The following is a 21,414-nucleotide window of genomic DNA, read 5'->3' on the forward strand; positions in this document are numbered from 1 at the left end:
CAGGTTGAGATTCTGTGGGATAGTCCTTAGAAAATGAAGTCGATCAACAAAGAAGGTGGCTTACAAAACACTCGTTCCACCTATACTTGAGTATTGCTCGTCAGTGTGGGATCCGTACGAGCTCGGGTTGACATAAGAGATAGAGAAGATCCAAAGAAGAGCGGCGCGTTTCGTCACAGGGTTATTTGGTAAGTGTCATAGCGTTACGGAGATGTTGAGCAAAGACAAGTGGCAGGCTTCACCACGATGCAGAGCGCCTCTCTTGCAGTGTCTGCCACTTGTCTTTGCTCAACATCTCCGTAACGCTATCACGCTTACCAAATAACCCTGTGACGAAACGCGCCGCTCTTCTTTGGATCTTCTCTATCTCCTCTGTCAACCTGACCAGGTAAAACTGTGCTACACCCACCAGTGACTCACCCACGGGAGACAGCTGCACTTAAAGAACAGCACTCACTGCGAAGGACATTTTGACATTGTGCCAGAGTGAAGAAAATCTTAACAAATTAGACTTTGCACTCCAAGGTGGCATCCTAGACGACAGTATCATTCTACATTTAAACTCTCTTCTCTTAATAAACTTCTGTCGATGCTCTCGAAAGCCTATGAATTACCTCGAATAGGTCATAAAGTAGAGACCTGTTGTACATAGAAAAAATGGTTGCACTTTTATTTTATTGCTAGTGAGTAACAGATCGATGCAAAAAACATCACTGCAGGTTACTACTGCGTTCCTTTACGTCTGGTTTATAACCAGACTACCGAGATAAGGAAGTCTGCCTTTTTAAAATTACCTGTTTTTGTAATTGGCCTCTAATGTGTACTCAGAGTTGACTGGAAGATCAATAAGGCGGCTAGAGATGATGATCACAAGCGTCCTTCAGCGATTACTTTCCTCTGGGCATCTACATGTTAATTACACGACCGATAATTTATGCACCAGAACTCAGAACTGATATTAGGCGTATAGTTAGTCGTAAGGGTCCACATTAAGCTATCACAGACGTCAACAAGTCCATTTTCCCGCGTACAGTGTGACAGGTCTCGTAAAATAACTCTGAATTACATGTAGCGCCCTCAGCCAACTCTGCACGAATAAGACGTTTATATTCCCTGTAGTAAGTGGGTAGACGTGTTCTGGAAGAATAGTACACGCTGGTTTCACTTTATAGCAAGCTGTTTACCGTCTCTGTATATTGTGTGTTTTATTGAACACCGTATATGTTTATCGTTGGTCGTTCGTTGATTAAGACTGCCGCCTTTGCTACATTTTACTCCTGCGCATTGTACAAACTTTCAGCTGTGTGTAGCAAGTGGTATCAGTGTAGTGCTTGTTCAGCAATAGCACACGACACGCACTCGCCGAAAATAGCTAAGACATAGAAAGGAATGAAATTAGGTTATCCCCGATCCCGTGGAGCTCTTAAAAGTCACTGTTAGGAATAACACTAGTGTTAGGTTGGAATTATGAAGATAACGTAGTCGTTTACGAGTTTAAGATTTCTGTTTCGCAGCAAGCCTAGATTAACTTCAGGAGAAGGCCGAGCCGGTAGTATTATACACGTTAAAAAGTTCGTTTTACTATAACTGTGATACGCACTGAAGAGTCCAAGAAACCAGTACATCTGCCTAATATTGTGTAGCACCCTCAATTGCCGCAACACGACGTGGCATGGACTCGACTAATGTCTGAAGTAGTGCTGGGAAAAACTAACACCATGAGTCCTGCAGGGCTGTCCATAAATCCGTAAGAGTATTAGGAGGTGAAGATCTCTTCTGAACAGCACGTTGCAAGATATCCCAGAGATACTCATTAATGTTTGTTGGCCATCGAAAGCGTTTTTAAATGCCTCTTTTAGATTTTGAAAAACGTTTAAACTGATTTCTATCGCCCTATTTTTAGACAGAACGCCATGATTACACTGTCCGGCACAAAAGATTTAGGGACAGACAGTTAAACTTTCTCAACTGCAACGTAGGTTTCACAGGTATGTTTTTGAAGGAAAATTATTAATTTAGCATGGAAATCTGTAAGACTAACGAATGCTTCATGTAATGAGTCGCATCTTATCCATAAACACTCGTGCAGTACAAACGTCTTTGCAACTTGTACGGTCTGAATTTAAGCATCCAAGAAAATCAGTTTTTAAGCCTTAACAATCTTCGACGAAACTACGTAGAGGATTGAGCCGACTCCGTGGCCGTTGGCATAACGTAATTATTACAGGAAACAAAGCATAGTTCGTGGTGGCATGAAGTGTGTGCGTTTCTTGTAGAACAAGAGCCGTTAAATGGGACAGAGAGACAGGAGAAAACGGGCACTGGTTGTGTACAAGCAAAGGCATGTGTTTCGTCATCACGCAAACAGAAAAAACAAATGTTGATAATTTTGTGAAGGCGATCTAATATTCGAGTGATTTCATTACAGGAAAGGCAACTTTATATAGCATTACTTTATACGATAGGCCCTATTACAGAAAAGGCATATAATTTATCATTTTACTACACAAGCAAATAAAAAAAGTGACCACCGTAACCTGCTAACACTTGAGAGAGAGAAAGAAAGAGAGAGAGAGAGAGAGAGAGAGAGAGAGAGAGAGAGAGAGAGAGAGAGAGAGAGAGAGAGAGAGAAAGAAAGAAAGAGAGAAAGAAAGAAAGAAAGAAAGAGAGAGAGAGAGAGAGAGAGAGAGAGAGACATTACGGCTCAAGGATAGGAGACGCATAAATGTATATTTTTATCCGCGTTTTCCAGTGCAATTTAAACAAGCGCGTGGCCCTACAAGATACAACACGTGAAACATGACTCGATAAATAACACGTTTGCAAAAAATCCCAAGTGAAACACGCTCGGAAAACGCTATTTAAGCCAAGGGCTTGTAGTGACCTCATAAAAATAAGTGCAACAATTTGATGAAAAAGGAGACCAACGCCCGTACCCGTACTATGACAAAACTTAACCTAATAGCGATGCTCCTTCCGGCAGACCATGTTCTCCCTAACTCAAATTCGTGCTAAGGGCTTTAACTGGCTCTCTCAAGGCAATATCCTTGAGCTCTACACAGATATAACGAGTAAGCCAGCCACCCTGTGCGATTCTTTCGAAGAAACAGAGTAATGGTGAGTTGCGCGCTAATAAATGAAGTAGGAGCGGACAGCAGCTGTAGAATTGGGGCGTTCAAGAAGTAAGGCGACACCTTTTTTTCTGAAAGCATATTAGTTTTGTTGAGGATTCCATTAAACCATATTATTCCCCACTCTTCTGGCTACAAAAACTTCCGTTTCAACTTAATCTGCGTTCAATGCGACGGCCATGCACCGCCTTACTGTACGGCCACATGGTACCACTCTACTGGTCGACGTCGGAGGCAACGTAGTTCTGCGTTAATAACCTCTCCATCATCCACGTACTGCTTCCAGCTGAGTGCTTTCTACACTCATGCTCGTAATAAAGGATTATTGCAGAATGTGGTGCCACACAACGTGGCGCTACACAAAATTGGAGCTAATAGCATAGGCACATAGCGAACACACATGAGGCAGATCTGTAAGTCCACGGTGTTGGTGGTAAGTTGAGAAAATCGTCCCGAAACTCATGTGCTACAAAACGCCACAGTTTCCTGCGCATGTACCCCGACATCAATATGGGATATGATCACCATGCACGCGTACACCGGCCGCACAACGGGTTGGCATACTCTGGATCAGGGGGTACAGCTGCGGCTGGGGTATAGTCTCCCATTCTTGCACCAGTGCCTGTCGGAGCTCCTGAAGTGTCATAGGGGTTTGAAGACGTGTGGCGCTACGTCGACCGAGAGCATCCCAGACGTGCTCGATGGGGTGTAGGTCTGGACAACAGGCAGACCACTCCTCTGGCCTGATATCTTCTGTTTCAAGATACTCCTCCACGATGGCAGCTCGGTGGGGCCGTGCGTTATCATCCATCAGTAGGAAGGTGGGACCCACTGCACCCCTGAAAAGGCGGATATATTGGTGCAAAATGATGTCCCGATGCACCTGACCTGTTACAGTTCCTCTGTCAGACATGCAGGGGTATAGGTGCACCAATCATAATCCCACTCCACAACCTCCATACAGGTCCCTTTCAAGAACATTAAGGGGTTGGTATCTGGTTCCTGGTTCACGCCAGATGAAAACCCGCCGAGAATCACTGTTCAGACTATACATGGACTCGTCCATGAACACAACTTGGGACTAGTGTTTCAATGACCATGTACTGTGTTCTTGACACCAGGCTTTACAGGCTCTCCTATCACCAGGTGTCAGTGGAATGCACCTTGCAGTTCTCCAGGCGAATAAACCATGTCTGTTCAGTCGTCTGTAGACTGTGTGTCCGGAGAGAACTGTTCCAGTGGCTGCGGTAAGGTCCCGAGCAAGGCTACCTGCAGTACCCCGTCGCCATCTGCGGGCGCTGATGGCGAGATATCGGTCTTCTTGTGGTGTTGTACATTGTTGGCGTCCCGTACTGTAGCGCCTGTACACGTTTCCTGTCTGCCGGAATCGTTGCCATAATCTTGGGATCACAGTTAGTGGCACACGGAGGGCCCGTGCTACGACCTGCTTTGTTTGAGCAGCCTCCAGTCGCCCTAGAATTCTACCCCTCATAACGTCATCAGTATGTGTTCTTTGAGCCATTTTCAACACACAGTCACCATTAGCACGTCTGAAAACATCTGCAGACTTACTCGCTGCACCGTACTGTGACATGCGTATGTGGACTGCTGCCAGGTTCACCGTGCGACGACCGCAGGTCAAGTACACCGCACGGTCATACCCCAAGGTGATTGAAAGCAGCAAACCGCCCACCAAAGCGTTGTTTCACCATGTATCAGCGTTATCCTTAGTTTATGAGAATGAGTGTAGATTGGGACAGGCAGATGAAAGTCGGAAGGTGCGAATTCCGGGCTATAGGCTGGATGAGAAACAACAGTCCACTGAGTTTTTGTGAGCTCCTCTCCTGTGCGTAGAATCGTGTGAGGCCTTGCATTGTTACGCAGAAGGAGAAGTTCGTTTTCATTTTTGTGGCGACGAAGACACTGAACACATGTCTTCGGTTTCCTGTTGTGTGTAGCACAATACACTCCAGAGTTGATCGTTGCACTATGAGGAAGAACATGAAACAGAATAATCCCTTCAGAATCGCAGAAGACCGTTGTCATGACTGTAGTGGCTCAGGGTGTGGCTTTAAGCTTTTCCTTCGGAGGCCTCACAGCTATGTGGGGCAGGTGGGAGATCGGACCGGTTTACGGATCTTGTTGCGATAATGATAGACGCATCTCCCAACGACTCATCTTGCTTTTGTTCACTGCCAGGTCTCCGTAGACATGCTGCAAGCATCTATGAATGTCTACGATGCTCTGGTTTCCGCCAAAAGAAACTCAATGACAGGACTCCACGAGGGGCGTTTGAAAAGTCCGCGCAAAAATAAAAACTACTTACGTGTTTGGAGTAAACCTTTTTTTATTTTTCGACAGAGTCTTGTTTTAGACTTATACACTTCGCCCAACGCTGTTCTAATTTTGTTGATCCATTCCGAATAATAGGAACTGTCTGAAAAATAGCTGTTAGTTGCTGCAATCACTTCCTCGTTTTTATAAAACTTTGTCCCGCCAGCCTTTTCTTCAATGTGGGGAACAACTAGAAGCCAGACGGAGCCAAGTCTGGAGAACTGGGCGGATGTGAAACGAGTTGGAATCCTATTTCCATTGATTTTGTGACCACAACTGCTGAGGTGTGTGCTGGTGCATTGTCGTGATGGAAAACGACTTTTTTGCGGTCCAATCGCCGGCGTTTTTCTTGCAGCTCGGTTTTCAAACGGTCTAATAACGATGAATAATACGCACCTGTAATAATTTTACCCTTTTTCAGATAGCCGAGGATTACCCCTTGCGAATCCCAAAAGACAGTCGCCATTATCTTTCCGGCCGAAGAGATGGTCTTCACCTTTTTTGGTGCAGATTATCCCTTGGTAACCCATTGTTTAGATTGTTGTTTGGTCTCAGGAGTATAGTAATGCATCCATGTTTCATCCACAGTGACGAAACGATGCTTAAAGTCCTGCGGATTCTTCCTGATCAGCTGCAAACTATTTACACGATTCCGCTTTTGGTAAAGCATGAACAACTGCGGAACCCATCTTGCAGATAGATTTCTCATGTCCAAATGTTTATGCAAAATATTAGGTACCCGTTCATTCGAGATGCCCTCAGCACTAGCAGTCTTACGCACCGTAACTCTTCTGTCATCCATCAACATATCATGAATTTTATCAGTGATTTCTGGAGTCGTAACCTCCACAGAACGTTTCGTCCATTTTTGACAATCACTCGACTTCCTTGATTCACACGAATTCCAAACACAAAGAAATAGATAAATATGGCTGAAATTTTGTGTGCGTTCTTTCCAAAGATGATACTAACTACACATGACCTCCATACGCGCCGGTGTTACCATCTCTCGGACTTTGTACAGACTTTTCAAACGCCCCTCGTACTTCGATCAATCACCATTACAGACGTCACTTTCAAGGCTACGTACAGAGTCGTCACCTATCGGAACTTCATGTAACTATAAGGGCTGTCACACAGAAAAGTCCGTATATTTTAGCCAAAAATGACCGAGAAAGAAAGTGTTGCATTACTTACTGAACGGCCCTTGTATTTCGGCGTCTGGTGGCTCTATACCACAGACTGTCTCTGCTGTCATCAGGCCAGAAAGGTTCTGTATATAGATTGGTGTATTTAATTCACATACTCGTGGGCGCATATCAGGGCATTCACGTCGATTTTCAGTTTGGACTGTCTGGTCATGCAGGAACTTTGCTATGTCTTTCAATGAGCAGATCAAAACCCCCTTGTGGGGGTGCACGTCTGGCTGAATTAACACAGGCCTGGCGACGTATAGGTTTCCGTGTTAGGACAGAGCGCAGACGGCTCTACAGCGCTGTGTACTGCGCACTTGGAAGCGTGCGCCTTTGCTTGTCGGCGGAACTGTCATCATGCGATCGGTGGGAGGGGAGGGGAGAGGAGAGGAGAGGTGCGTGGTGTTGTCAGGCCGCCGCCCGCTGACGGCCAGGAAAACTCGCGCCGTGTTGACGGCAGGCGCCGCTTCCGCCAGCGACGCCTGGCGCCGAAAGCCGCGTCCGGCCGGGACAGCCGTCTTCGCCAGTATCGCCCTGTCGTGACGAAAACATTTCCCGGCGGCGTCCAGTCTGCCGGGGCTCAGCGAACACGATTGCCGTTGTAATGGAGGCCCCAAAAGCATATATCAAACGAGCTGGCGTGGTAGTTACCACACAAGACTCGCATTCGGCAGGGTGACACTTCAAGGTCATTAAAGTGTTCTGCAATTTCTCTGTGTTGCTTGATGCAGACATCAGGACTATTTATTGGAAAAGGACACGGTCGATCTCCCTCTCCATCCAAGCTTGTGCCCTTTTTCTACGAATGAACTCGTCGTCGGCGTGACACAAAACGCCCTCCTAGCCCCCTTTTGGGTCAAGAGTGACTGAAATATCTGATAGGACACTGGTGAATGTGTTTGATCTTATTATACTCGTATGTCCGCAGATAATGACCATCATAGGTGCTACAGTATTTCTCTCGCTTAAACTGGTAAAAAAGAAATAGATCAGTATCCCGTGATCTCTCAGTTAGCATATGAGTGGCTTATTAATGTTATGATTTCTGGTGTTCAAGAGTGTCGTGTTACTCCAAGATAATAGTACAGATCACTCGAACGTTCGATAATTTCATCAAACGAACATTCATAAAAATCTAAAAAATGTTAGTATTTCCCCGCTGGCAAAAATCTCCTCCTCTTTTACAAAAATGGTTCAAATGGCTCTAAGCACTATGGGATTGAACATCTGAGGTCATCAGTCCCCTAGACTTAGAACTACTTAAACCTAACTAACCTAAGGACATCACCCACATCCATTCCCGAGGCAGGATTCGAACCTTGCGACCATGGCAGCAGCGCGGTTCCAGACTGAAGCGCCTAGAACCGCTTGGCCACCCTCTTTTACATTTCGGCAACCTGTTACATGCTAATACTGCTTAACTCACTAAAATTCCAGTGCATTATCTACCCTCTATCACTTTCAATTTACGCTGATCCGCTCTAATCGGTGTCATCAGGTAACCAGACGCGTGGATCTCACCATTGCCTAAGTACAGCCTTCTGAGCTGGAACGTATTCCCGTCACAACAAAATAATGGAATATTGGAGAAAATTCTGGGGAAAATTCTGGGCTACATCCTGGTTTACGTTCTGGGAACATTCTGAAACAGATTATAACACTCCTTAACGTTCTCGAAAATTTTCGAACATTCGTTCTGGAAGGTTCTATAACATTCCCGAATATTCCGTGAATTTCTTTAAGATTCTCGAACACTGTAGAAGGAATATTCTGGCCAGTCTCGACCAATTCGGCACTCGATTCACAGCTTCCCACAACTCTTACTGAAATAGAACTTCTGCCTCCGTTGTTACTGTTGTAAGTTCTCTCTACTATGTGGACTGAGAGATGTAAATCTCTGCAAAATGACGCTCGCTTGGTAAAACGGAACGACTGCCTTGTTCAAGGTTTCAAACCCTCGCGGCTTGTAATTGTTTTTGAGCGATCTGTTCTGAATACTAGTAACACTTTATATCCTAATCACAATTTCTTCCATCTGCAGAGGTCATAACCTAATACCGAAGTGAAAGCCTGGTGTGGAAGAGATTCATAGATAATAGTTGACGTCAGTCTTTTTATTACGGTTATCTTGAAAGTGGCTGGTTTAGCGGCCCTGGTGCAGTGAGTAGCATCCTCGAGCTTCATGTTTCTCACCAGGCTGTTACCACTCAAGTGCAGTCTAAAGACTGGAACGATTACAAGATCTGACTGCGTCGCTCACTTAAACACTTTTTACGATGACGAGAAGAATTTATTGGAGGAGGAAGGTACCATGAAGTTCCGTCGTGCCTTCTGCTTAGCGACGATGGTACTAGGGAACCAGTTACGACGTCACGTTGTCCTGGAATGGCCACTATCTTTTCATCAGCGTACTTTCTACGGCGCCGTGGCGATAATGAAAGAGCTGTCGGACGGGCGGAGTCCTCCTCCGGCAGGCACAAATAGATGTGACCTTCGGGCGGTGGTGGAGGCTCGAAGGCTCCCCCGCTTGACACATCGGACATAAATTCGGGAGCCCGGTGCCGATATTGCCCGCGGGCCGCGGTCAACAAGTCATAAACGTCGGGCGCTAATTTGGCGTTCTTTACGGGCACTACGGATTAATTCGGGTGTCCGCTTTTAACGGCGGAGCTCGCTTATGTCCACCCTGGCGCCAGCCGTCAACTGTCAGTAGCCGGTCGCCAGCCGAAGTCCCGCCGTTGGTGGAGTCTATAAATAGCAATGGCGTGGCGCACGCTTAGTTGGCATTCCATTGCTCAAGGTGGGTTGGCTGACACAGGAATATGACTGCGTTGCTGTAGTATTGTTAGTTTTAAATTCAGGTGAACGGCCTGAGATCAGAGTACAACGCGCACATTATTTCGGCAAGCGGCCACGTTGCTATCAGGTGCGTTGCCGAACTGACTACTTGGAAGCTGGATCGTTGGACACTACATCCGGCAGTTCACCGGTGAACTGTTTCATCATGAATTACGCAGGGAGAGGTTAAAGAATCATATTTACCCAGCATTCCACCTCTGTAGGCAGTCAAAAGTACATTAACAGTTACAAACAAAGAAATTACAGATAAGTAGTTAAATTAATAAAATGAAAGAAATAAAAGATCAGTGTCCAGCTTGATCTAGTTCTTTCAGGGATTCGGCGAAAGCTTCTGCGCCATCTCGCTGCAGTTGAAGCTTGGAGAGCCTCTGTATATTCATGTGTAGAGAGTAGCAGCTATTCTTTCTGTCTCACATTTGATTCGGTTTGCGCCAGATGGCACGCAGAAGATACACTGAACAGCAAAGAAACTGGTACATCTGCCCTAATAACGCGTAGACCCTCCGCGAGTGCCTCGGGCATGGATGTGTGTGATGTCCTTAGGTTAGTTAGGTTTAATTAGTTCTAAGTTCTAGGCGACTGATGACCACAGATGTTAAGTCGCATAGTGCTCAGAGCCATTTGAACCATTTGAACCCTCGGCGAGCATACACAACTTACGCAAAACCACATGGCATGGACTCGACTAATGTCTGAAGTAGTGCTGGAGGGAACTGACACCATGAATCCTGCGGGCCTCTCCATAAAGCAGTAAGAGTGCGAGGGGTGGAGATCTCCTGTGCACAGTACGTTGCAAGGTATTTCAAATATGCCCAGTGTTGTTCATGTCTGGGGAGTTTGGTGGCCATGGGAACTGTTTAAACTCCAAAGTGTGTTCCTGGATCCACTCTGTAGCAGTTCTGGACGTGTGGGGTGTCGCATCGTCCTGCTGGAATTGCCGAAGTCCGTCGGAATGCACTATGGACATGAATGGATGCAGGTGATCAGACAGGATGCTTACGTACGTGTCACCTGTCAGAGTGGTATCTAGACGTATCAAGGATCCCATATCAATCGAACTGCAGACGACCCACACCGTTACAGAGCCTCCAACAGCTTGAGCAGTCCCCTGCTGACATGCAGGACCCATGGGTTCATGAGGTTGTCTACATACCCGTACACGTCCATCCACTCGATACAATTTGAAACAATACTCGTTCGACCAGGCAACATATTTCCAGTCATCAACAGTCCAGTGTCGGCGTTGTCGGGCCCAGGCGAGGCGTAAAGCTTTGTGTCGTGCTGTCATTAAAAGTACACGAGTGGGCCTTCGGCTCCGAAACCCTATATTGATGATCTTTAGTTGAATGATTCACACGATGTCACTTGTTGACGGCACAGCACTGAAATCTGCACCAACTTCGGAAGGGTTGACCTTCTGTCACGTTGAACGATTCTCTTCAGTCGCCGTTTGTCCCGTCCTTGCAGGATCTTTTTCCGACCGCAGCGATGTCACATTACTGGATTCCTGATATTCACGGTACACTCCTGAAATGATTGTATGGGAAAAATCCTCCATGTCATCGCTACCTCGGAGATTATATGTCCCATCCCTCATGCACCGACTATAAAATCAAGTTCAACTCACTTAAATCTTGATAGCTTGAAATTGTAGCAGCAGAAACCGATCTAACAACTGCGCCAGACACTTGTCTTACAAAGGCGTTGCCGATCACTGCGCTGTATTTTGCCTTCTTGTGTATCTCGTATTTGAATACGCATTCCTGTTCCAGTTTCTTTGGCGCTTGTAGAAGCGTGGGTGCTCAATGGCTGGGTTTACCATTCGCTAGAAGCCTTGCTGGGGCGAAGACGCCGCTTCCGATTTCCACCCAGTCACGTGACTGAAATCTCTGGTTGACAGGCCCATGGGAGCTTTCTTGACTAATTAATGACATTTCTGTAGTAGAACATTACTGAATGGTACCGCGTGTGGGAAGAAGCTGATTCTTTTGTGTTCTTGTTCGTAATCGGGCGAGAGTTCACTGTCTCCTTAGTTGGGGTGGAACAATGGTACTTAGCACCAAGAGTCTCTGGACAGGCTCAGGCCGAAGCGTAATAGGTACAACACGGGTGGCCTGTGAAACGTGAACGTCCTCTAGCTGGTTATTGGCGCTCTGCATCGCGGTGTAGTTTGCTCGCCAGGTTTCGGGAGAGGACGTTTCTGGATGAGGTATCGAATGTATTGCTTCCCCCTACTTACGCCTCCCGAGGAGATCACGAATGTAAAATTAGAGAGATTCGAGCGCGCACGGAGGCTTTCAGACAGTCGTTCTTCCCGCGAACCATACGCGACTGGAACAGAAAAGTGAGGTAATGACAGTGGCACGTAAAGTGCCCTCCGCCACATACCATTGGGTGGCTTGCGGAGTATAAATGTAGATGTAGATGTAGATGTAGAGTTAGTGACCACCTTGTATCACAGTGGGATAATTGTATTAACAGCTATGGAGATTATTTTTAAAATATTAAACAGTTTGCTTACTTTTTTCCATATGTCTCGTTTTAATTTGACTCCCCTTTATACACTGTCTCTGAGTATTACCTGTTGACAGTAGTTTTCATATTTGTTGCTGGAATGCAATCCTAAGCTTCTGTTTCCAGTCCGTTTTCTTGTAGCTTCCGACCCTTGAAATATTCATCTACGAGCCATGCACAGAGGTACTCTGTCATTACTTTTTCTGCCTGTCAGAAATTGGTCCATTTGGTCACTAGACAGATGTCATCGGCTTATATAGATCAGAGAGGCATATTAAATAAAATGCAATTAAAACACACATTAAGACGGTGTTATTAAAAACAGAGTTTTGAAGGTCGTCGTTGTCGTACTAATGTTGGGCTGGATGATAGTGATGCTTCTGTTGTTCGTTTGGACGGTGTTGCTCTAAGGTTAATGATGAACTCCGGATGAATAGATCTGTGGGATGACGAGGAGTACGCTGGTAGTGAGATACAATTAGAGATCTGCTGTTGGTGTGAGGGAGGTATTGAGGAGGGACTGCTCAAGTTGTAATCCTACCAATACTATTCTTTGGCTGTTTATTGTATGCCACGTTTAGAGTTCGTAGTACCAAGTAAGAATACACGTTGCTACGATGACACTGTTGTAATTCTTCTCTGCCAACCGATATATTGACAATAGGGCATTCTAAATTATTTCAGGTACCTGCTTCCACTTTCCGATGGAACACTGCTTCTCGACAGTTGCCACGTGGTGTCTGTTTCATGGTTCCGTGTCCCGTTGCGACTTTTGAACTATGTACGAGAATGAGATTGATTGCGTGTACGGGTATCCTGCCATATTTAATGCAAAACATTTTATTTATCGCACTTTTATTCGTTTTTGCTTCTAGTGCTGAAAGCAGTTCAGTAGTGATGAACGACCACAAAGTACACGGAGTTTACGTAACCACATCACCAAAATATCAAACACATTTCTTCACCTGATTTTATTCGTACGTTTATTACAGACCCGGCTGTCTAAATTCGAAAAAAATAATGAATACTTGCAGTACCTATGGAGGCCCCAGATCGAGTACATTGCACGCTACTTCCGATAACTTGGGAGGCCAACTCTTCACTGGCTGAAGATTGAAATCATTATAACTTTAAACTCAGCTTCGTGCATCTTCGTGAAGTCTTCACAGTACAATTACCACTTGTTATTACGTACTAAACTGTATTTATTATGAAGTTACGTACCACTGTGGGTTCGTGCATGATGTGACTCTCGCTCAATTTTGTGTTTCTGAAATATGGACGTTGTGAAGTCTGATTGTATTCATTCCGGAGGCTAAGGCCAGTGCATACGCACGATAAGCTCTTGCTTCTCTTATCGCACAATTCCGCACGGGTCATATGTTACTACAGGTTACCTACGGCTACATGGTTAATCGTAGCTCGTCCTGTATGCGCGAAGGGCGAGTTGACTCAGAGTAATAATTTTTAACAAAAACGGTCGTCGAGGAATTTCGTTTCTGATGAAAATCTCACAAGGAGAGCATGGCGGGGCTTTCGATAATGGCGCCTAATCGTACCTGTTTTTGCGAGCTGAAATGAGTCATTCTGGGAGTAAGTAACAATGTCGCTCAGATTAAATACGGAATGGGCAACCACTGTTTAAGGAGGTAAGTCTCGCTCGAAATGGCATTGAGAATATGAATTATGTCTTCAGAATTGACAAAGGGACGCAGGGAGTCGTTTGGATGGGTGCAGTGGTACCACGTTTTGTGAGTGGATATTTTGTCACACACTTTCGGGCTGAATGGGAGAGGTGTCTGGTATCAGATCAGGAGGGGACTGCATGTTGGGACACTGTGACGGGATTTTCAATGCAGAGGGAAGATCATGTTTTTTGATTCTTGAGTTATATGGTTATTTTATTTAATAAGACGTTACTGGTAACTATTTTCTTTCGCTTGGCATAGGACAGGCTTTACAAGATGTCTACCTTGGTTAATGAGGATGGCATGGATAATTAGGTAACCAGTTGTTGATGGGCGTTACTGACGTGAAAAGTTTTCCAAATCAGTAACTCAAATTGGAATCACATTCCGTCTGAAGCTCCTCGTCTTGATTCGCCCCTTGATCAGAGTAGTGAATGTCGGCGGACGGCATGGAGTCTTAGAAGGACAGAAGCTCTCCACTAATTCAAAGATGGTTCGATCATAAGCGTTCTTTATCAAGCACGATATTGTACCCTTGCAGTCCTACGACATCTTAACTATCTTTCCCAATCGTATACAGGGAGAAATGTAGTTCTCAGAGTCACTGAGCACTTTCGACATTAAAAAGTCATTGCCAGAGGTGCGAAAAGCTATAAGTGACAGAGAAAAATTCCTAAGATACACTTGGTATTGAACCCTGGACTTTTGGATGCAGGTATCAGCTCGAAGCATGTATACAGCTTTATTGGCATACACTTTAATATTACTTTCGTGTTACTGGCATATGTTATTTCAAAATTTCCGTTTTATTGAGAAGCTCAGTCGTTTCGTGGACGGAGAGAAAGACACCAGCATGATTCATGGCTAGTAAGGAAGCCGGTGCAGTGATTAATCGCCTCTGTTTAGAGCGAGGTTAAAAATTAGAGACATAATCTGGGTGCGGGATGATCCAGATAATCGCCACCTAACGACCGCTTACACCGTAACCCAAATGAGTGGGTCGGCCGGGCGGAAATGGACAATTACCGCGGTTCCTCTCACATTTCTGGTCGTAACCGATACTGTCATTGCAGCGACGGACGCTGCTTGGTATTCCTGACGATCCGTCCACGGAGTGTGAAATTATGCTAAGTATAGTTCGAGCTGTTTAATTCAGTGCCATTTAGCGAGTGCGCGTTATAAAGAGAAGAGCTCGGCCCAGAGATAATGGCAAACGTCTGTTGGAGCTGCCGCTCGCACGGTTGGTTCCTTATATGGCGGGTGCCTCTGGAAACAGGGAGCGCGACAAACCCTCGGATTCCGTTCCCAGTGTTGACAAGAACAGCGGTCAAGGGCCGTTTGTTTATGGGAACAGCTGACTCCACGGGGGAAGCAAGCCGGCCATCGCAGATATGAATGACGGGTTGACATCCTCAGCTGTACACATGTTACAGAAAGCTAATTCCAGAAACCAGGCAGGTATATTTGCGGAGCTGTAAGTTCTGACAGAACATTCACGCTGCTAAGCGCACCATCGTTAACGGGAAGACACTGTACATAGCACTGCATAAGTGAGTACTAGCAAGTGGCGTCCAAGGAGTTGCAATACGTCAACGTTACAAGCGTCTATCAATTTGCTACTCGAAGCAATGTTACCTAACGATTCACTATCAACGTGCTGGGTGAATACCGGATGTTGTCAGGCTACTTATTGTTTTGTCGTCTCATTCCAAACTCGGTCGCACTAGTCGACTTCAAACGTCATCGGCACTCTCGATAAGCAGCCAACAACTCCGGTGGACACTAACATCAGTAATACTCGATTATTCCCCCCGTGACCTTCTTCGTATCCCGTACGTGGCGATACACATAAGTAGCAATTTAGTTTTGTGTAAGTAACTGGACGTTGTAGAGTAGATACGTACTTATGTCACTGATTATGCTTGCTGAAGTGGTTTCGTAGACAGACCGTCTACCTGCCTGCACTGTATGGAGGTACTCTCCACAGCCATGCTAAGAGTCCGAGTAAACTTAGCATTTGTAATATTGTATAATAATAACCGTAAATGTAGAAAACACTTGTGTAAATTTAAGAAAAGTCGCTATTGATTAGCGAAGTGTCAGGGCCTCTCGTAGTTCGAGGTACATGTTGTTGTTGGGGTCTTCAATGCAGAGACTGGTTTGATGCAGCTCTCCATGCTACTGTATCCTGTGCAAGCTTCTTCATCTCCCAGTACCTACTGCAACCTACATCCTTCTGAACCTGTTTAGTGTATTCATCTCTTGGTCTCCCTCTACGATTTTTACCCTCCACGCTGCCCTCCAATACTAAATTGGTGATCCCTTGATGCCTCAGAACATGTCCTACCAACCGATTCCTTCTTCTTGTCAAGGTGTGCCACAAACTCCTCTTATCTCTAATTCTATTCAATACCTCCTCATTAGTTATGTGATCTACCCATCTAATCTACAGCATTCTTCGGTAGCACCACATTTCGAAATCTTCTATTCTCTTCTTGTCCAAACTATTTATCGCCCACGTTTCACTTTCATACATGGCTACGCTCCATACAAATACTTTCAGAAACTACTTGCTGACACTTAAATCTATACTCGATGTTAACAAATTTCTCTTCTTCAGAAACGCTTTCCTTGCATTGCCACTCTACATTTTATATCCTCCCTACTTCGACCATCCTCAGTTATTTTGCTCCCCAAATAGTAAAACTCCTTTACTACTTTCAGTGTCTCATTTCCTAATCTAATTCCCTCAGCATCACCCGATTTAATTCGACTACATTCCATTATCCTCGTTTTGCTTTTGTTGATGTTCATCTTATATCCTTCTTTCAAGACACTGTCCATTCCGTTCAACTGCTCTTCCCAGTCCTTTGCTGTCTCTGACAGAATTACAATGTCATCGGCGAACCTCAAAGTTTTTATTTCTTCTCCATGCATTTTAATTCCAAGTACATAATAAATAATTCGAGGTACATAGTAAATGTAAAAAAAAGTCAGCTTCCCACTTAATTGCAGTCCCTCATCCCTTAATACTAGACGTTAAAAGAAATTATTTTTTCCATATCCTCGCCCAGGAAGAAATCATAGGTGTGTGTTGTTGTTTCTCACTGTCGTAAAGGGATAGTAGCAAATGAATCGTCGCTGCAGAACATTCCTGATAGACACATGATAGGGCAACGAGTGGACGTCTACGGACTACGTGCAGAAAGAACTCTGTTGAATGTCCTCTACATTCTGAAGGAGCACGAGGCAGCGGGTAGTGGAATTACCCTTGGTAAACAGTCAGTTCCCTGAAATTGCTGGAGGCATCCTCGGCTGCTTTTAGCTCTACGAGGTGTAGTTCCGTACTCTCACCGAAAATCACGCAGCACAGTTATTTCTATATTTAATTCCATGTTCCATACACCATTTGAACAGTTCTTATATCGAAACAATGTGGAATGAATCGGTTTACACGTGTTCATGATTGGTATCAATATTAATGAAGACATTATTTTCCAGTCTTACTGAAATGTAGTTGTTTTTAATTTTTTGACTCTGGCCATCGATTTTTAAATAGACGTTCGTCCGTGGAATAGGATTTTTCAAGGAGAAATGATTTTAGATTAGATTTAAAATTTGCTTTGTTACGTGTCAGACGTTTTGTGATACTGGGCAAATGATCAAAAATATTTGTTTCTGCATATTTACCTCCTTTCTGAGCCACCGACAGTTTTAACAATTGATAAAAAGGATATTTTTTCGTATAGTCTTGTAAGTATGGAAACCATTGCTGTACCCAAGACAGACTTTATTACGGAATATACGCTCTGTGTTGATGGAGTTATAATGCTTAACTCCTTGAAGAGATGCCTATATGACGGCCGTGGGTGACTACCGCAATTATTATTACTGTTGGCTTTCAGAGTGAAGAGTTACACCAAAAAATTATTCCATAAGACATTACTGAGTGCAAATGTGCAAAATAACTCAGAAGGTGATCTGTTTCTTTCGAAGCTAGCAATGGTATGGAGAGCAAAATAGCCGACCTTAATTGTTTGAGCCCCTCAGTAATATACTTCTTCCAGTTCAAGTTTTCATCAACATGTAGATCTAAAAATGTGGAGCATTCTTCCCTGTTTACAGATATCACCTAATGTGGTACATCAGTTGCTGCCATCAGCATTTGTATGGGACAGAACGGGATTCAGTGTTTTCCCAAAATTAAGGGAAAGTCCATTTTCAGGGAACATTAAAACAATCACCTTAGGTATTCTGCTGTTTTTCTTAATCCAGTCTCGACACTTTTTAGGCTGACGGGCTACAGTATTATGGTGCGAAGAAGAACTTTTAGTTTCGACGTGCGAGTTAAAAATTTATGATAAGTTACTGTCTTCATTTATGTAGAAGACCAACGGAAAAATGCTCCTATTGGAGCACAAAAAATGCGAATATGTTTCTACTTATTTAAAAGACTCTTAGTGGGGCACCAGCTGCCTTTAAAAATCTTCCCACAAGTTTTGGCCTGCTATTATATTTCCATTTAACAAGCAAATCAACTCTTACTCTCACATGTTCTTTGAACTTTAACTCTCTCGCACTAACCAGTCCAGCGTTATGAATCACTCATACCATTCACTCCCAGCTGCACTTTCTCACTTACTCTTACAGCCCAACTCATTGTCATTACCTGTTTTTATATCTCCCTGTCATTGTCTCCTGTGCCACAGCCACACTGCTAGTACTCTGTCCTCTCACTGTCATTGTCTTCCTCTTGCTCTCTGTTACCGCTACTATCTAGTTCCTTTTTTCCTTCCTACTGCTACTATCTCTTCCACTAACACTATCTCTCTCTTCCTCTTTGTAATTGTCATATACGCTGTTTCTCATTATCAAAGGCTCTCACGCACTTCCACTTCCTCTTTCTCTTTCTCTTTACTCCACTCAATCTGGCACTTCATTCTTTCCCTACCGCTATTCTGTCACTCTACTATGTTACACTGTCTCTCTCTCTCTCTCTCTCTCTCTCTCTCTCTCTCTCTCTCTCTCTCGCTTTCAGTATAACACAACCACTGTCTACTGTCTTTTATTATTTATTACTTTTCAGTGTCTTAGCCACTGCCACTGTCTCCTTCTCTCAAAGAATAAAAAGTGTGATTGTTAGAATGCCAAAATTTTGGGAAAAATTTATGAAGGTGCTGAGGGAGGTAGAACGAGGCAGCTGGTACTCCACTTTTCAGTCAGAGTCTTTTAAATAATAAGGAACATATTCACATTTTTTGTCCTCCGATAGGTGCATTTTTCCCTTCTTTCCTTGCTGCAGCAAGACATTAACTCACACGATGAAAAATTCATTGGCTATTAAAATTGAGATAGTTTACTTATGTGAAATTGAAATAACGCAAAAGTAATTTTACACCTCAGACCAGATATTACGTGCAACAGATTTTTGCATATGCTATTGTACTACAACTTGGGGTTCCCAGTTGATAAGGGAGACACTTTAGAGAGTATTATTCCAACGGCCTTGCCGCAGTGGCAACACCGGTTCCCGTCAGATCACCGAAGTTAAGCGCTGTCGGGCTGGGCTAGCACTTGGATGGGTGATCATCCGGTCTGCCGAGCGCTGTTGGCAAGCGGGTGCACTCAGACCTTGTGAGGAAAACTGAGGAGCTGCCTGATCGAGAAGTAGCGGCTCCGGTCTCGTAATCTGACATACGGCCGGGAGAGCGGTGTGCTCACTACATGCCCCTCCATATCCGCATCCAGTGATACCAATGGGCTGAAGATGACACGGCAGCCTTCATGACCTGTTCGGGAGTAGTCTTTTTTTTAGTTTACAGAGTATTTGTACGTGCTACATTACTTTAAAAACTATGTTTGCGCCTCGGACCAGACTTCCTGAGCGTATTTTATGTGTACAGTAACGGTAACTTTGAGACTCCGTATCTCGGAAACAGATAAAGATATGACGAAAATTTTTCAAGATTGCTTGAGATCGGGATCTTAGAAACTCACAGTAAATATTATAGCTTCCTGGGCGTAGCCGTCTTGGAATCCTAGGCTGGGTTTTAGTCCGCTGGTGACGGCGAAAACAGTTAAAAAACCATTTTTGTGGGATTTTCCGAGGATCCGCACATGAACCAATGGTGCCTCCATAAGTCCTGTCAAGCCCACCGTAAACCACACCAAATTAAAAAAAAATTTAAAAAAAGGAATCGACCGATTTGCTGTATTTGCCCCAAGTAGGAGGAAGTATGTAGTTTTCGTACACTACTGGCCAAAGAAGATGGCTTGGTACGCACGCGAAATTTAACCGACAGGAAGACGATGCTGTGATGTGCAAATAATTAGCTTTTCAGAGCATTCACACAAGGTTGGCAGCGGGGGCGACACGTACAACGTGCTGACACGAGGAAAGTTTCAAACCGATTTCTCATACACAAACAGCAGTTGACCGGCGTTGCCTGGTGAAACCTTGTTGTGATGCCTCGTGTAAGAAGGAGAAATGCGTACCATCACGTTTCCGACTTTGATAAAGGTCAGATTGTAGCCTATCGCGATTGCGGTTTATCGTATCGCGACATTGCTGCTCGCGTTGGTCGAGATCCAACGACTGTTAGCAGAATATGGAATCGGTGGGTTCAGGAGGGCAATACGGAACGCCGTGCTGGATCTCAACGGCCTCGTATCACTAGCAGTGTTGATGACAGGCATCTTATCCGCATGGCTGTAACGGACCGTGCAGCCACGTCTCGATCCCTGAGTCAACAGATGGGGACGTTTGCAAGACAACAACCATCTGCACGAACAGTTCGACAACGTTTGCAGCAGCATGGACTAGCAGCTAGGAGACCATGGCTGCGATTACCCTTGACGCTGCATCACAGGCAGGAGCGCCTCCGATGGTGTACTGAACGACGAACCTGGGTGCACGAATACCAAACGTCATTTTTTCGGATGAATCCAGGTTCTGATAACAGCATCATGAAGGTCGATCCGTGTTTGGCGACATCGCGGTGGATGCGCATTGGAAGTGTGTATTCGTCATCGCCATACTGGCGTATCACTCGGCGTGATGGTATGGGGTGCCATTCGTTACACGTCTCCGTCACCTCTTGTTCGGATTGACTGCACTTTGAACAATGAACGTTGCATTTCAGATGTGCTACGACCCGTGGCCTTACCCTTCATTCGATCCCTGCGAAACGCTACAGTTCAGCAGGATAATGTCCGACCGCATGTTGCAGGTCCTGTACGGGCCTTTCTGGACACAGAAAATGTTCTACTGCTGCCCTGGCCAGCACATGCTCCAAATCTCTCACCAGTTGAAAACGTCTGGTCAATGGTGGCCGAGCAACTGTCTCGTCACAATACGCAAGTCACTACTCTTGATGAACTGTGGTATCGTGTTGAAGGTGCATGGGCAGCTGTACCTGTGCACGCCACACAAGCTCTTTTTGACTCAATGCCCAGGCGTATCAAGGCCGTTATTACGGCCGGACGTGGTTGTTCTGGGTACTGATTTCTCAGGATCTATGCACACAAATTGACTGAAAATCTAATCAGATGTCAGTTCTAGGATAATATATTTGTCCAGTGAATTCCCGTTTATCATCTGCATTTCTTCTTGCTGTAGCAATTTTAATAGCCAGTGGTGTAGTTTGACCTCGTACTGTAGGACAGTGACACCAAGGCGATCCTTCTATTGGATTT

The 21,414-nt window shown here is 44.8% G+C and overlaps 1 protein-coding gene, 1 non-coding gene and 1 pseudogene across 2 annotated transcripts in view; all 3 read left to right on the forward strand.

Annotated features, from left to right (window-relative positions):
- Positions 1 to 21,414, forward strand: part of LOC126282257 (uncharacterized) — a 1,335,550-nt gene that overhangs the window by 61,843 nt on the left and 1,252,293 nt on the right. The window lies entirely within an intron of this gene.
- Positions 17,619 to 17,693, forward strand: LOC126282692 (small nucleolar RNA SNORD67). Its single transcript, XR_007551376.1, has one exon. It is a non-coding gene; the product is annotated as a small nucleolar RNA SNORD67 (small nucleolar RNA).
- LOC126282697 (5S ribosomal RNA) lies at positions 19,216 to 19,333 on the forward strand (annotated as a pseudogene).

The sequence above is a fragment of the Schistocerca gregaria genome, chromosome 7 (assembly GCF_023897955.1).
Source record: "Schistocerca gregaria isolate iqSchGreg1 chromosome 7, iqSchGreg1.2, whole genome shotgun sequence".
Classification (NCBI taxonomy): domain Eukaryota; kingdom Metazoa; phylum Arthropoda; class Insecta; order Orthoptera; family Acrididae; genus Schistocerca; species Schistocerca gregaria.